The sequence below is a fragment of the Hermetia illucens genome, chromosome 5 (genome assembly GCF_905115235.1).
Source record: "Hermetia illucens chromosome 5, iHerIll2.2.curated.20191125, whole genome shotgun sequence".
In the NCBI taxonomy this organism is placed as follows: Eukaryota; Metazoa; Arthropoda; class Insecta; order Diptera; family Stratiomyidae; genus Hermetia; species Hermetia illucens.
Window position 1 is genome coordinate 78,298,877 of NC_051853.1, and position 17,422 is coordinate 78,316,298.

Consider the following 17,422-nt stretch of genomic DNA (forward strand, 5'->3'; position numbering starts at 1 on the left):
CCTGTAGTCCTGTAGATTTGTTAGCACTGATGAAGAGAACAAATGCCCTAGCGAATAGCAAAAGCAAGTTTTTATTATTTCAAATAATTTAATCGCTAGAAATACCGCGTAATTTTACTCAGATCAAAGAACATTCCGAGGATTTATTCAAAGTCTTCCTAAACTAGCCACACATTGCAGATCATTGTGAAGCAGGATGCAGAGTTTGTTATCTCCACTTGTTTCCCATTGACTTCGAGAAAGTCTTCGGCAATACCAACAGGGAGTGTATCTGAAGTGCTCTGCATAGGAGAAACATTCTGGAGAAACTAACAGCTATTATGAAAGCGATTTATGTGATGCAAAATATCACTTGCTACTTTACTACATAAAACGTCAGAAGAATTTCAAATCAAATTCGACAAGGCTATATTCTGTCCGAAGAACGTGGAAAGATTCAATAGATTATGGCATCTTTCCTAAAAACCTCAAAAACTTTGGCTATGCTTATGACGTTTGCTTACTCTCTTCTTAGCCTAATGACTGTGGCTGTAGAAAATACAGCAAAAATAGGAAAACTGCATATAAATATTGACAAAATAAGCACTGACGGACCAACGCACTCTTTCTACATTCTATAACGGACAAATCACGAAATGAATTTTCTTTTACTTTCTGTACTATTATATAAGATCAGTATATAAAAGATGACCATCGCTGTTACTCGAAAACTAAGACGAGGGATGCGAGCATCGAACCCGAAAAGATACCAAAGCTGGGGATGTTGATCAAAAATCTTATGGAGTATGTCAATGCTTGACATAATGTGCATCAAGCAATCATAGATCAGGTGTGTGCTATTAGAGTTGCCTACCTTGAAGTACGATGGGGATTAAAAGCCAACAACGAAGGTGAAAAAAACGCCAGAAACTGCAGCATTGCAGCCAGTGCCAAGAGCGCTCTCTTTTAGGAGCAGTACCCACACTATTATGAATCCAGCAACACAATGTATATTGAGCTTAAGGGAAACTCTGGAACTCCGTAAAAGATGGTGAGATTCTAATGGGGAAACCGAATTTCCTCAATGTAGCCAAAAACGGAAAATAGAGAAAACAGCTCCACTGGAATTAAGTAAGTTGACACAGTTCCTACAGCGAAAGATGGCAAGTGCGTTCAAGATTCTACTTGGACTAGTGTGGAAGAGAAGAAAGAGCTGAAGGAGAGCGGTCGCCCTGACGCGCTAATAGCAACCAAAAAGAGTAAACTTACCAACGCTGAGAATGTGCAAGGTCAAAACCGACACTTAGTTGGCAGAGTTGGGTGAAAGTGTGAACCGCATAGGACAAACACAGATCGACGACTTATTGCTCAACCAAGTGAAAGCAAGTTGGAAGACCTGCAAGAAAAAATAGGGTCTTCACTGGGAACACTGCTAGAATAGTGCGGATTTGTTTGGTCTTTTGCCGACTGCAAGAGCAGCAAAGATGTTTGGAATTTTCTATTGTACATGATAAGTCCGAGCCGTGCCAGAAATGCGGGAAAAGATGCCCGCATTTCAAAAAGACTTAGGGAAACACCGAGCTGTCTGTTCTGCAGGCGAATAAGTGACTTGCCCACATCACAGGCAGCAACAGATGTCCGGTGCTAAAGAAGGCGATCAACACTATGCGCAAATAACCGGACCTACTCTCCCAGACGGTATTGCGCCATTGCGAGCAGGATCTAGACAGTGAGATTTGGATTGCGGATAAGAGCTGAAAAACGGCGATATGAACATACGGAAATTGAGCCATAAAAGGTACCATGAGGTTCCCCGAGGATGGCTTCACGAGAGCGGAAATAGGTGAAATATCCATCTGCAATCTATGGTGGAAAGCTGGCAATGTATATGTAGACATACTAAAAGTCTCGAGTTTGGCAATGTATATGTAGCCATACTAAAAGTCTCGAGTTTTATAAAATTTAAGCCTTTATTTTATCACAAGCGAATACGTATAAAGCAATTGAAGTTTTCTTGAATTACGATGCGAGATGTTTTTCTTTTCGATGATTTGTATAGGAGGAAATTTGTGTTCGTGGAATAATTCGTCTTCTCGATCGCGACGCCTCTTGAGAGCGGTAGTCGACTCCGGAAATTACAGTAGCTTCCCTACAGATGCAAATGATAATTTCCCTAAGATCAGCTGGCTATTTCAATGCATTAGCTAAAGAATGGGGCAGCTGTGAAATCAGCGAAAGACAGCTAAAATATAAGAGCCAATAAGTTTGACGAACTGATCTTCAAAGAAGTTCTCCAGCAAAATGCAGCGCTCGAAAGAAATGGACATGATAAACTCTTCCTGATCGGCGAAAAGTTACAGCTACGATGATGAAATCCGCGCACCGCTTTTGTCAGTCCACAGAGCCTATTTCAGCTTACAAAAACGTTTCCGCTCAAAACGTGCCACCATAGGATCAAAGCTCTTACTGTACATGATGACAATGATCTTGCCAATCCTCATGTATTCCTCGGAAACTTGGGCTCTTAGCAAGAAAAATTTCAAACTCTTAGTCGCGTTCGAGAGAAGAATCCTCCGAAGAATTTTTGGCCCCCTACATGAGGATGGACGATTCCGTAGCCTACACAATGACGAAATCTATAAGCGATACTATGACCGGTTGTGGATAAAATCCGGCTCAATAGGTTATGGTGGGCGGGTCACTTAATCCGTATGGATGAGGATGATCCCACCCGGAAAGTCTATAAGGGCAATATCTATGGTAGAAAAAGAAGACGAGGCAGACCCTGCCTAAGATGGAGCGATGGCATAGGTCAAGACGCCAGACAGCTTTTAGGGATATCGAATTGGTGGACCTCGGTGCAAAACCGGGATGTCTGGAGATCCTTATTAAGGCAGGCCTAGACCGGATACCGGTTGTTGCGCCGTTGATGATGATGACCATGAAAAGTCGGAGAACATTATAAGCGACTGTGTAAAGAAGCTGACACATACCCTTGGGGTAGCACCTACAAGCAAATAATGTTAAAAGTCAAAGGCAAAGGCTCCCTTGCCCTCACTTACTCAGTGAAAATGCTACAAATACGAGATAGACACCAAAGAAGTACCCTTGATAAATAAGGAGGAGGTCCCAGAAGCCGAAAAAAAATTGTTGGGAACAAAATGCCTGGCTTGGATAGCTTCCTCTACCAAGCTGTCTGGGCAGCCGCCCAAGTAGCACGAAATATATTTACCATACGGCTTAAGGAAGGAGCATTTTCTTAATAATCGAACAGGCGGAAACTAGCGCTAATTCGCACGCCAAACAAACCTCTGAATCAAGTTTCAGCTTTCAACAGGCTACTTCCAATTATCGAAAAGGAAGGCGATCTCTCTGAGAATCAGTTCGGTTTTCGAAAAGGGAGATCAACAAATGATGCAATTAATCTGGTAGCTAATATAACTAGGTGCCCGGATTGCTCAAGTGGCTAGAGCGCTGGTCTGTTGTAGTGCGAGGTCGCGGTTCAAATCTCATTGGTGGCACAGTGACTGGAAGTCAAATAACAGTCGCCTCAGCTACGAATGAATACCTGAGTCAAATCAGTGTAATAATCTCGGGCAAGGTAGGTAATGGTACTGATTACAGTCGAGCCTTAAATTTCGCGTAATGGAGCGAATTACTTCATTCCCTAATCAACTTAGGCGGGCTGAATTCCTTGGTGCGTACCGTTGCCGATTTCTTAATTGATACGCCTTTGTGCTGCAAATTAAATGACAAAATGGAATCATATCGAACGACATGCGGAGTCCCACAAGGATCCCCAAGGATTACTTATAAGGGAGTACTGACGCTAGTTCGTCCTACTGGTGCGGCGCCCATTGGTTTCACGGGCGACATTTTTGTAACGGTTGTTGTACGCCTCCTCAAAGAGGTCGAGCTTTATGCCAATGAAGCAATCTATGAAATTAAATCCTGGTTAGAGAATGCTGGTACATTTCTTGCCAAACATAAAACGGAAGTAGTACTCATTACCGTGAATGAATATTAAAGTTACAACACGAATAATAAGCTTGGAATGGCTTCCGTTCAAGTATTTATGCATGATGATTGACCAGAGACTGAATTTCAAATGACATGTGGAGTGTACAGCGACGAAGGCATATAATACCGGAGCACTGATTGCAAGAATGCTATCAAACACAGGTTGCCCAAAGCCGAGGCGTCCAGTTTGATCCTATTATAAGCAGCCCAGTGTGTGCAAATGCACCAAATAATACAATAAATAAGAGAAAAGTTGCAGCTGGGTATCCCATAAGTGCACAAGTAGCGCTTACAGGACGATTTCCAATAAAGTAGCCTTCGTGATAGCAGGCCTGGTCCCGATTGATATTTTGACGAGAGAAGGACAACGTCTTTACGAACGACCGTATCTCATCGAAGAAACTCCTGCCCGTCGGTGAAAGCTCACACGAGCTGAAACTATAATATCAATGAATGACAGGTGAAGTGTGAAGAATCAGAAAAAAGCCGTTGGACCCACAAAATCATATGGGATATTCGGAGTTGGATGGAGCGACCACGCGGTTTCGACCTAACACAACTAACGAAGGTTACCGAGCATATCTCTATCGACTTAGCCAGGATGATTCGTCACACTGCTCAAATTGGCTGAATATAGCGGGGGCGCGCAGAACAGATTTTATTTCACTGCTCGAGATTCACGGCGTGCAGTTCTGCATTAAAAGCTACAATCGGAGATCCCTTAAAAGCAAAAACATTATACATTATAGGCTGAACTAGAAGGCCATATGGACTGCAGTCGACAAAGCAATAGCAACCATCCATTAGAACCTTAGGCAGGAGGAAGTCGACCGGAAAACTGAACAACAGAGGAGCACGAACGTAAACGCAAGTGCAGGATAAATCCTGAACTAACTCAAACCTTACAAACAAAGCCTTAAAAGGGCTGGGGAGAAGTAGATTCTTCATATATGGAAGTTTAATATTTTACTCGAATGTCAATTATTTTTGTTGAAACCCATCGCTCTGATAAACTCATACAGCTTCATCCTACTGACTTGTTGGTAAAACTTCCGCACCTGGTGGGATTGCTTCCTGTACCTCTCGAGGTTACCGACTTGTTCCTTTGCACTGCTTGGTGTGCCGTATTCTTCTATTCTGTCGCTAGCTTACATTTATCATCAAACCAACCACTTCATCTCTAGGACCTCTGTTGCCGTCTATTGCATTATAAATTCCCCCTTGCACGTGTTACTGTGGGCTTTGTTATGGGTAATTGCACCCCCACCTGATTATCAAAGGGATCACATAATTGTCGAGGTGGCACTATTATTCGAGCTCGGGCTTTCATACCAACGAGATAATGCTCCGAATCTATATCGCACCCTGTGGCTTCGTAACAAATTCTTTTCCATGTAGAGTTGTCAACCCTGTCGCCCCACTCCAAGCATTTAATACAATATTTTTTTTGAGAATGATGGGGTCCTAAGTCCGCAACAACTTAATGCTGGACCGGATCAAATTACTCCCTCTTTCCTGGTCCACGACCCCTCGCTTAGGACTTGCACCCAAACTTTACAAAAATGTCAAGCGATGGAATACATGGAAAGATTCAATAGACTATGGCATCTTTCCTCAAAACCTCAAAAGTTTGTATGTAGAAAATTCAGCAAAAATAGGAAAACTGCATATAAATACTGACAAAACAAGCACTGACGGACCAACGCACTCTTTCTACATTCTATAACGGACAAATCAACAAATGAATTTTCTTTTTCTTTCTGTACTATTATATAAAATCAGTATATAAAAGATGACCATCGTTGTTACTCAGAAAGTAAGACTTCAATAATCCTTGCGTGATGCCATCAGAATACTTTGGCCGAGCGAGTTAATCCGAAGATAGACTGTGGATACGGAATATATTAAGAAAGGCTACAACCCCTCTCTTAGGATGGCCGATAAGAGGGCACCCTGGAACTGCGTGGCCCAAAACAGTGGAAGTATTTGCAACATTCTCGGAAAGTTTTGAGAAGCGCCGAAATAAATTGCCAGGAGCCAATAGCGAATATTCTTGCGATGTTGCAGCGTTATGCTTATCTCTGGCAAATGTCTCAACATTAATGCATTCACGGCTGGTAAGACACCATCACAAACCTGAGAATAGGAGGAGGAACTTTCAAGCCAAAAACAGGGTTCACAAACTACTGACGTTCGTAAAAAACTGCAGAAAATTGAAATGCGTATAAATGATAATAGGCGCCTAAGACCTCACCATATTCTAAACTTGTACGTTTTTGCGGCGGCAAATGCTTTTCACGGACGTGAAGCTATTGACGATGCAACATACTAACCTTCGTTCAACACTGTAAATCCATAGTCCATCACAAAAAGACAAATCCATAACCCATCAAAAATTTATTCCAGTGGCAAAATCATGCCTATTCTAATAATAAAATAGCAATTTATGGGAATATAAAAATAAATTCATCAATGACAGGATATTTAGTGGCCTGAGGACAACAATTGTTGTTTGTACTTTTGAATTAAAAACAGATCATTATTGGTCATTGATGACAAAATAAACGAATATAAAGCTAGTAATCAAATAAGGGACCCATCACCTCACAAAATCCCCAAATTCAGAACAGTGTCCAGGCACCTTGGCAAAAAAAACACGTTCCTTTAGGCATGCCTTTAAGGGGGTCATCCCGTGTGTCGGATTAGAGAAATCGAAAGAACAATCCAGTCTAGAGTGAGCCCTGAAAGGCTTTGAAGCTATCCTCAGTTATATTTTGTTGTAAATATTGTGATGTTTGTGTGTTTAGTGATTTTTTTAAATGAATCATACGAAGGGAGATCGCTTTGACTTTCAACGTCATGCTCGCACTAGAAAAAAGAAAAAGGACTTCGCATCCACATCAGCAAAAACACTTTTAGCAAGCATGAACATGGATGTTCCAATTGCGACAAGTTTTGTATATTGTATATTGGATTTTACTGGAGTTTTCTCCGGTATTTCTGCAAATTTCTGCAAATAATAAAATATACGTGGTAGTAAAAAGGAATGCGTAGGACATGTCGAGAAAAGAATGGGAACGCAGCTTAGAAATGCAAAGAAGAATCACAAAGGCATTGGTGGAAAAGGGGCTGGAAAACTTACTGAACAGACAACTGGGCAACTTTCTTCCATAAATGTTCTACAGACGAAAATCTTCAGCATCAAAATTGTCCAGCAGGCGAGGACAGTTGGTGCAAATGGCGCAAAGCGGAAGCTAAAGGAGAACTGGATAGTTTTCACCACGAGAAGGCACCTTTGACTGAAAAAGTTCTAACAGTCATCAAACCAATCTACGAAGATTTGCACAAGATGATCTCTTGAACAGATGTTTAGGAGCAGGGACCCAGAATAACAATGAGTCGTTAAATGCATTGATCTGGACTTTGGCTCCTAAACACCTTCATTCTGGGGCCAAAGTCGTAGAAATAGCCACTTTTCTGATTGTAATTATTTTCAATGAAGGATTCAATGGCATTCTCAAAATCCTAGTGACAATGGGATGTCAAGTTGGTCACATAATGTCAGTTTATGTCGACCGCCGTAATGAAACGCGAATTTGGCGGTCCGAACGACGATCGACTGACCTGGCTAAAAGAGCCAGAATTGAAACCAGAGAGCAACAATCGGGCTTACAAGACTTTTTTGAAAAAACGGAGGGTGCTCTCTGTGGACCAGATATAGCAGATTAATGGTGAGTTAAAATTTTACCGTTGATAATCACATTTAAATTTTCAAATGCGTTTTTCTCGGAACTTCATCTTGAAAATCGGCTGCCACCATAGCTCAAAAACTATCCAACCAAATTCTTTGAAATTTTCACGATTTCTTTAACACATATTTCTACGTCCGCAAACTAGGATAATTGCAATCAGATGGGTCGTTTTTTTTTTTTTTTATCCTTAAAAAAGCCTTAAAAAAACACCAAAGTCCAAAAAATTAAGTTTAAAAGCCCACCAAAAATTTACCTTTTAATATTTTCTAATTACCCTAGATTAATAATTTGCGGACCGTGGAATATTGTCCACATTAAAATGCCGTTTAGTTTTTTTAATCAGATGAACACAGCGCCCTCCAGCGTGGCAGCAGAAAAACACCTTTTTTTGGAGATGGGTGCATAAATTGACACGTATTCCGAAAACTAGCTACGATATCAAGCTGAAAAATTTATCACATATACTAGAGATGTCAATAAACATATAGTGAAAAAATCACGTTTCTATCTTTATCTAGTCCTCCAAAATAATTTTTCAAAAAATGGCAAAAAAAACGGCTCTCACACGGGATGACCCCCTTAAGCTCCCATTCAACAGCCAGCAGCAGAATGTCTATAAAATAATACAATAATTCACTACACCATCTTCCTCCGCCGCTTCCGAGAAATCATCGGAAATTTCCTTGGAAGACTTAACGACGATGCATGCATGATCAGGGGAACGTATTGAAATCACTCAAATTTAATTGCAAATCTAGTGTAGAATGTCATTTGTAGGTTATTAGAAGCGTCTAATTAATATTTGTCATCTACCAGATGCAACATTACAATTTATGCACCTACTTGCCTTGCGGCTGATCGCTGATGAGTATTTAAGAAGGAAAAAAACCTTAGCAAATTGCCGGGGAAAATAGTGAAATCAAACAAATATCCGAAGATAATTTTATGGTCATGAATGCACCGTGCACAGGCGTGAACAATATGCTCATTCATGTGACTAATCAGTAAGCGGTTGATTTTAAGTTATTGCAAAATTTAATGTAATTTTCCGGGAAAATAATAACCTGCAAACATTGGGCTTCTCATCTTTTCATTCCTACACAAATTGAAGCTTATCTAAGCGAAGTAGTAACGTGTTCACGGAATTCTTTACATTATATTACAATAATGGGTTTATCTCAGACACTAGAATATTAACTCCACATACATATGTACTCACTACGACTATGTACGTAGGAGATAATTGGTTTGTGTCAATAGGTCGATAGTCACATAAAAACCAGTTTGCCTCATTCCAATTCAATAGATTTGTATAAATTTATTACAAAAAGATGATAATACATTATCAGCAAAACAAGTTTGCAACTTATTTTAACACTATACATATGTTTTTTTATCCATAAATAGCTAATGTGTATTTATAATACAACTAACATACTAGCGGGAATATTGTAGGCCGAGTCACAAATTCTTAATGGAAATGCAAATGTCGACTATTTTCATTGGAACTCCCTACATGCATACTCCATCTGTAGAAATCCCATCTAATCATTGCGATTCATTTAAAGATTGAATGCCAACCCATCGCACACTGTTTGACTCCCAACCAATCATCTTCCTTAAAAACCGATTCAAGATTATTTTGACTTAAAACATAACTTTCTGGAAAAAACGCTAATCGTAACGACCGTAAACAGTAAACTCTTCCTAACGAAATAAACCTAAACTTCGGAGGATAACCTAACCGTGGGCAACCTGGATCAGGTGGAAGCAATGAAAGTTATATCTGCTCTGCTTAAATGCGACCCGACTGATCAGCACCATCAGCAGAATTACACCATTTCACGGCCACCATCGCAGCAAAGAAGACCAACCTGTTAATAGCCTGCGACGCCGGTGCAAGGCAGCCCGGAAATCAACGAACGGTGATATTATTGAGTTCATTATAAGCACAAATCCATCAGTTTCTAATAAGGACAGTACACTAACCTTCCATTTCTCCAGCGCGTAGAACTGTGACAGTTTGGAAGAGGTCCCTAATATCACCCTACTACCCTACAATGGAATTTTTAGGGTGAAGAACTGAAAAAATTCTTTTCAGATCACAGTTAGATACTTTTCAGTCTAGATCTCACCGCAGAGGCCTCCAAACCTTTCAGAGGCCCTAGGAAGATCGACTGGAGGAAGTTTGGTCAAGTTATCAAGAACAAACTCTCCAGTGCGCAAATGGATAATATTGGCAGACGAACTGGAGTGCAAGATCGGGGCTCTGGAAAGGACATTCGAAATCGCCTTTAAAATCTGATGCTCTACTAAATACAGCATCCGTCAGAAGGCTCCTGGGCGAAATCTTCTGGTGAAACCCTACAGCTGCTACTTTAGATGTCCGTCAGCAAGGAGGACTGTTAGTCAAAGCCTTGCTCGGAGGGCATGCAGCCCTAGTTGTATAAGACTCGTGAATCAGTCATTATCGAGGATAAAATCGCTTGGACTATAAACAGCTTCTCCACATAGAAATCTCCGGACTGAGATGGCATAATGCCAAGCATGCTAGAGAAGCAGCAAGAAAAGATTGTGCAGTGGCTTGTCGAGATTTATCAGAGCTGCATCTCTTCGGGATACATACCACCCTCTTGGGGACTCGCGCGCATGGTTTTCATACCGAAGGTAGGTGCAGCCATGAGCCTATTGAAAAATCAGCCTCATCTCTTTCAAACGCGTCCTGGGCATCCACTAGAGGACGATTATAAAGAGAAAGAAAAAACGCCCTCCTCCAAGTCGCAGCAGCCTTCCTCAAAGTCAATCCACAGAAAGCCCTCTTCACAAGGTAATTTGCACGGTTGAGCGGTCGCTACAGTACAGGCATTATATTCTAACTGCATGCATGTATATACTTATATAGAGGGATCATGTCAAAAACACTAGTACCAATGCCATCGAGGAAGACTTAACCACTACAGGATTAGAGGGGTATCTTACGCATTGGATAATGTCCATACTAAAAACTAAAATAATCCAGTCTGATCTGGTAGGTAATTATTTGACCAGCTGTGATGCACCCCTCAGGTCAACTCTCCTTTGCTATGTTTGATAGTGGCGGACGAAATTGTACGGATATCGGACAGGACTGGGGGTAAGTGACGGCGTATGCCGACGACTTGGTGGCATTGGTATCAGGGATATTTTCCTCTATTATGAATGACATCAAGTAAGGAGCGCTGGGAAAGATGTGTCTGTGGGCCACAAGATGTGAACTAGCTATAAATCCAACCGAAATGGAACTGATGCTTTTCACCACCAAGATAAGAACACCCGGATTCCACTTCCCGCGGCTAAATAAACTGGTTTTTTTGCTCCAATGTAAAGATTTGGGTGTAATTCTGGACTCTAAATTAAATTGGAGATTGCACATAGAACTGAGGTTTAAGAAGGTCTATATAATTAAGTCAACGGGGTCTCCAGGCGATTATGGTTCTTTGGATGTACACAGTCGTGGTTATCCCCATCTTAACGTACGATACTATTGTGTGGTGGCAGGCCCACTGCAACAAGTGCAATAGAACCAAACTTAACAAGGTTCAATCGAAAGCGTGTGCAGCTGCTACCGGAATCCTGTAGTCCTGCCCAGCGCACTTCCTCCCACTAGACCTCCACAATAAATACGTTGTAGCGTGCAGTGTTATCAGAATACGTGAGTTCGACCATTGTAACATCTTGGATGAAGTACCTCGGGGACTCTGCACGCCGGACTTTACGCGGAACTTTGCAGTGAACTTTCCAACCAGGTAGAGTGGAAAACCGGCAACGAGTTGCAAGTTTATGACTAAGTATTCTTCACCGACGGATCAAAGATGGCCTGAGACGTCGTGTGGGAGTCTTTTTCAGATATGTATCGTCTCCCAGGTTTCGTCAGTGTAATCCAAGCGGAAGTACTGCGATACTGGGAGCCTGTCGATGGTTAAGTCATGATCCGAGCCCCAAGCGTAACATAACCGTTTCTCTGGGTTTCGCTGGCGACTGTTAAGGGTGGAATCTACTCGCACTACTTAGCAACCGCGAACTTCAAATGGCAAAAGCTCACCATCCCACCAAGCTCGACATGCCCTACAATCTGCATTGCCGAAGCTGCGAAGAAAAGGAAAAAAAACCCAGGCCCTTCCTTTTGCGATTGTCCAGCTTTAGCTAGAGGCAGGCTAGGTAAACCATTCCTTGAGGGCTTCAAGGAAATTTCTAGTTGCAGTGTGGGAAAGCTGCTTTCCTTTGTAAACTCTACGGGCTGCCTCAGAAGAACTAAGCCGGTTGGACTCTTCCTTTGTTCTTACCACAGCAACCAGTAGATTTTTCCATCTTCTATAGCGTATTAAAGATAAATTTGACCAAATATTACCTGCTGGGTATGAATCAAAATATCAATTATCAATATTTTAACGATTTCAACCAAAAAATTTTGCGAACCTACCGCTAGTAGTCTAATAGACCAATTTTAGTTTTCCACTTACAGAGAATGGTTTTGCAATCAGAGGAAAATTAAAGTAGATTTATTAAACTACTTGCAATATTTTCAAACATATTTTGTTGATTGGAGACGTTAGTGCATTGAAATCTATATATTTTGATTCATATCTAAGCAAACATATTTGGTCCAATTTATCTTTTACAGCATTTTAAAAAAATTTACTGATCTTTCTTCTGAAGGCTATAACCCGAGCCTAAAGCAAGCTTAAAAAAATATTGAAAAGATGGAATAACAAGGGTCGTTTAATATCAATAGGAAATACTTGAATAAAAAATAAGTGTTTATATAACAAAAATCCGCCATAGTCGATCCCAAGCCCGGTTCTGAAAGGAGAAAGAATAGATAGCTTCAGTCTGAGTGGCTGTACCCTTAATGTGCAGTCTTGCAGGGGTATTCACTGAGGGAGCTACCATCACACCTGGCAGTTAGGTATAAAATGCAAATCTATGAGGAACTTTTCGGGTAAATTTCTAAAACATGGTAATATACTATTATTAACTTTATCCGTGTAGATATGGGAACGGGATGTATTCTGAGGCCTAGATTTCGAATAGATGCATCACTGAGATTTTTCGGTTGGATATGTTCCAAGAACGAAATCGGTTTCACTTTTTGGGGCAGACATTTTGATCCCTCACTCCCCCATGTTTCATCTAATATCAGAAATAGGATCAGTTTCGGAAAGTACTAATCGAACCTTTTCATTTGATACCCAACCAGACCAGACTGTATGGGAAAAAAAATCTGTATCCCCCTTTCCTCCTTTGAAACTCAACACAAAACGGCGCCAGTTGCCGAATATAAACTGACAAACAGACCACATGTTCTCACCAAATTTCGTGACAATCGGTTCCGGCCGAACCGAGTAAATCGAGTGTAGCAGACAGACATTGAACCGATTTTAATCAGGTTTTGTTTCATACAAAACCTTAAAAAGCGTAATTACAATAATAGTAATAATAATGTCATTAGTTACTTTATCTACTAGAAGTAATGTTTATAGTTTGTAAACTCATCTAATATCTGCATATCTAAATATATCCAATCCAACCCAATCCTTAATTTGAATTTTGGATAATTCGAAGTTTTTCATTGATCCATGATTGACATTAGTTTATCTGAAATACCCCTTCTGCGTAGAGCACGCCTGATACACTCGCTGCTGACGCTATCGAAAGTCGGTGAATTTGATATGTGAACTCCCGGCACTGTTCTAGTCCAAAATGATCCACAGGATATTGATGTGGTCAATGTGGGGGACCCAAAAGGGAAATCAGTTTTCGAGATGTGTCTCGATGCGTTCCAGGATTATTTTCGCTATTATCTTCATGATAGCAGGGAGCACACCACCCAATTGTCCCACCCACGATAAGTGCCCTTCTTTTAAAAACATACTATTAACAAAAAGTAAGAAAACATTTCTAAAATAAATTTTCTTAACAAGACATTTTTCGCGTAAAAAAGTGCCCCTAAGCCTCTTTATTGCTATTGCTTTTATTTTTCTCTTTCTTTGCCTGTGTGATTGTGTATGCTAATTGATTAAGAAATAATAAAAGAAGGGAGTATCGGCTCACAAACATAAAATAATTTCCATTGTGCGTTTTCTCCGCTAGGATAGTTATTGAAGGCAGAAGTCAGCACCTCAATGTGACTAGTCAGAAATCACACCCAACTGCCGTTACTCCTTTCAGTCAACATCAACTCCGCAACAACCGGTATCCGGTCTAGGTCTACCTTAGTAAGGAATTTCAGACATCGCTGTTTTGCACCGAGGTCCACCAATTCGATATACCTAAAAGCTGTCTGGCGTCCTGACCAACGCCATCGCTCCATCTCAGACAGGGTCTGCCTCGTCTTCTGTTTCTACCATTGATATTGCCCTTATAGACTTTCCAGGCTGGATCATCCTCATCCACACGGATTAGATGACCCACCGCAACCTGTTAAGCCTGATTTTCTCCACAACGGTGGTATAGCTCAGGTCTCCGAGGAATGCATAAGGACTGACAAAATCATAGTCTTGTACAGTAAGAGCTTTGATCGCTTGGTGAGACGTTTCGAGCGGAACAGTTTTTGTAAGCTGAAATAGGCTCTGTTGGCATCCAACAACCTTTCAATAGCTGACCTAATTTCTTCTACAAAACAACTTGCTAAATATGAACTCTGCTTCACTGCATCTGTTCACAAGCCTTAGCTTTTATCAGCGCCGCAGTTTTTTCGTATCCATTTCCACTAATAAATAGTAGAACTAGAAACCAACAAGGAGAGGTAAACATCTTTTGGCCATACCCTGATGTAAATATGAAACGCAGAAAAATAAAAACATTGTTTTTATTTTATGTGTAGGGCACTCATGTTTCAATTCAGTTTGGTTCGACACCAGAATGGAGGAGAAAGGCAAAACGATATGCGAAGTTGGTTTCCCTCTGCATAAATGAAAATTATTTCACATTCAGAAGAAAATACTTCAAGACAACCTTGGGTGTAGCGATGGGCAATCATCTCTCCCCACCTCTAAGTGAAATCTTTATGGCATCACTGGAGGAAAAAATGGAACAGGATGGATTATTTCCAAATATATGGTCTTGTTAGTGATCCCGGACACATGTATCTATAATATGTTGGATAACATCAACACGCTACACCCCAAAATAACCTTCACTCATGAGATTGAAGTTAACAACCAATTGACTTTCTTAGATATATTAATCAAACGTCAAAACGCATTATTTTTTTCTTTTGCAGGAAACGCATCAGCACCCAGCTGAGATTGTCTCAGTCACTTCATTCCATTGTTACCAGCATAAAATGGCAGCTTATGGCACGATGATCCACCGCCTTCTAACAGTTCCACTCACAGAGTAAGACTACCAGAGGGAAAAACTCTACATTATGGACACTGCAAAGAAGAACGAGTACCCCAGCGCCACCATAGACACGATGATCAGGAGACACGCACGAAGGTTAGAACGTAGTAATCTCATTACACTGTACACCCAACAATCGACCTCTACTGCAATAAAAAGACTAAGTGTTACCTTCTCAAATCTGTCCAAGCATATAAAACGGACACTGAAAAGGATTGACATACAACTGGTAGGATCAAGTCGTATCTACCGGCTAAAATCCCAGCTGGCTAGGGGCAAGGACCGAAAAACAGTAGACGAGATGAGCGGTATATATAAAATCGCTTGCTCAGATTGCCCGAAAGTATATACCGGACAAACGAAAAACTGGTAACTACTAGATTTAGGGAGCATATGAAGGAGGCAGAGTTGGCTGTCAAGTACTCCCGAAAACCTACAAAATCTATGGTGGCTAAACATATCGTGGAATGCGGCCATAAAATAAGCGCCGATGATTTGAAAGTGATAACAGCTAAGGAAAATTAACCAGCTGGACGCCTACGAAAGCTTATTCAGTAGCAAATAGCCGATAGACAGGTTGAATTCAGATCTAGACAATTGCTATTCACCATTATTTAAAAAAACTTTTTAAAAAAACTAATTAGAAAAACTTCTTCTTTCAGGATAGACAAATAAGTCTTTAAAATCAAATTAAATATTTCTTCATTAACAGGATCTAGATATGTCTTTAAAAATTAATTTAGCCATAATTAGAATAGTATAGTATATAGTGTAGATTTAGATTAGTATAAAGACAACTAATAAACCTACTGAGGAGCAGACTTTTTAGCACTAATGAAGGGAACAAGTGGTTCCCGAAATATCGATATTTGCAAAAATAAAAATATCAACACTAACGAATAAGAAACAAGTCGGGAAACCGGAAGCCTGACGCTTCAGGCATAAAAGGTTTTGTGTTTCCTTATGTGAGGAGCATAACGCAGTTCTCCATTGACCGATAGCATTGATTCGAGATATATAAATCGCTCAGTTTTGCCAGCGAAGGTGACCTGCCCAGAACTAAGCGATTTAAATATCTCGGGTCAATGCTATCAGCCAATGGAGAAGTGCGTAATGAAACTGCTTCACGCATTAACACAATCTGAATGAAGTGGCATTACACAACCGGTGTTCTTTGTGATCGACGTATCTCTATAATTCTGAGTGTTGGCCTACTATAAAAGACAATGGACGGCGTTTTACGGTAATGGGGACTAAGATGTTCTATTGGACTAATGGCGTGACACGTTTTGATCACATCTGAAATGAGAATATCCGCAATCGATATGGGGTTCCATAGATCGTGAAAAAACTGCGATAGGCATTTTCGATGGTGTGGTTACCTAATTCCCGAGAATTCACTCCCCAATATTGGTCTGAACATCGAAGTCAATGGTAAGCGACCAAAAAGCCGGCCGAAACAACGGAGCCTTGACACACTGGATGGGGATTTAAAAGTCTCGCGATTGCATCCAGATCAGGCATTTGATAAAATAAAATGGCGAAACCGATCTCAACGAGCCGACCCCGCTTGTGAAAGACACAACGGCTGAAGAAAACGAAGAAGATGTGAGGAGCGCATGACAGCTCCGGGTCACATACCTAAAAAATCCCTTGATCTCTATTTTATAGGAAGCTATTAAAATAAATCTTTTGATGGAAAGCCTTATATTGATAATATTCAACCTTACACGCTTCATTCTCTGAATTTAATATTATTAGCAAATGCGAAGAATTTAACCGACATCAGATATAAAAGAGAGCTGGGGAAAAATAGATTCTTCATGAATGGAATTTTAATATTTCACTCGAATGTCAATTATTTTCGTTAATTATGACGTCATCATATCATTTGTATGGCTTAGGATGCTGTCAATTCGCACGAAATTGACAAGTTTGAACTACTATAACGTTGGCACTAATACGCACGATACTGCCCTCTATGAAACTAAGGGGGTTTTTCAGTCAATTTCTAAAAATTAGTAATATACTATTAGTAAGTTTATTTGAGCAGATATCGGAATGGCACATCTCTCGAGGCTGAGATTTCACTTAAGTGTTTTATACAAAACGTTACAAAGGGAAGTACATCCTTCATAAATGCGACTTTAATATTTCACGCGAATGTCAATTATTCCCGTTAATTATGACGTCCGCATCCTATTTGCATGGCTTTGGAAGCGGTTAATTCGCGCGAAATTGCTAAGTTTGAGCTGCTAGAACTTTGGCGTTAATTGCCAGATTTCCAT

General features: G+C 40.6%; 1 protein-coding gene across 2 annotated transcripts in view; it reads right to left on the reverse strand.

Moving 5' to 3' along the window:
• LOC119656521 (probable phospholipid-transporting ATPase IF) overlaps positions 1 to 17,422 on the reverse strand; it is a 114,680-nt gene that overhangs the window by 96,028 nt on the left and 1,230 nt on the right. The window lies entirely within an intron of this gene.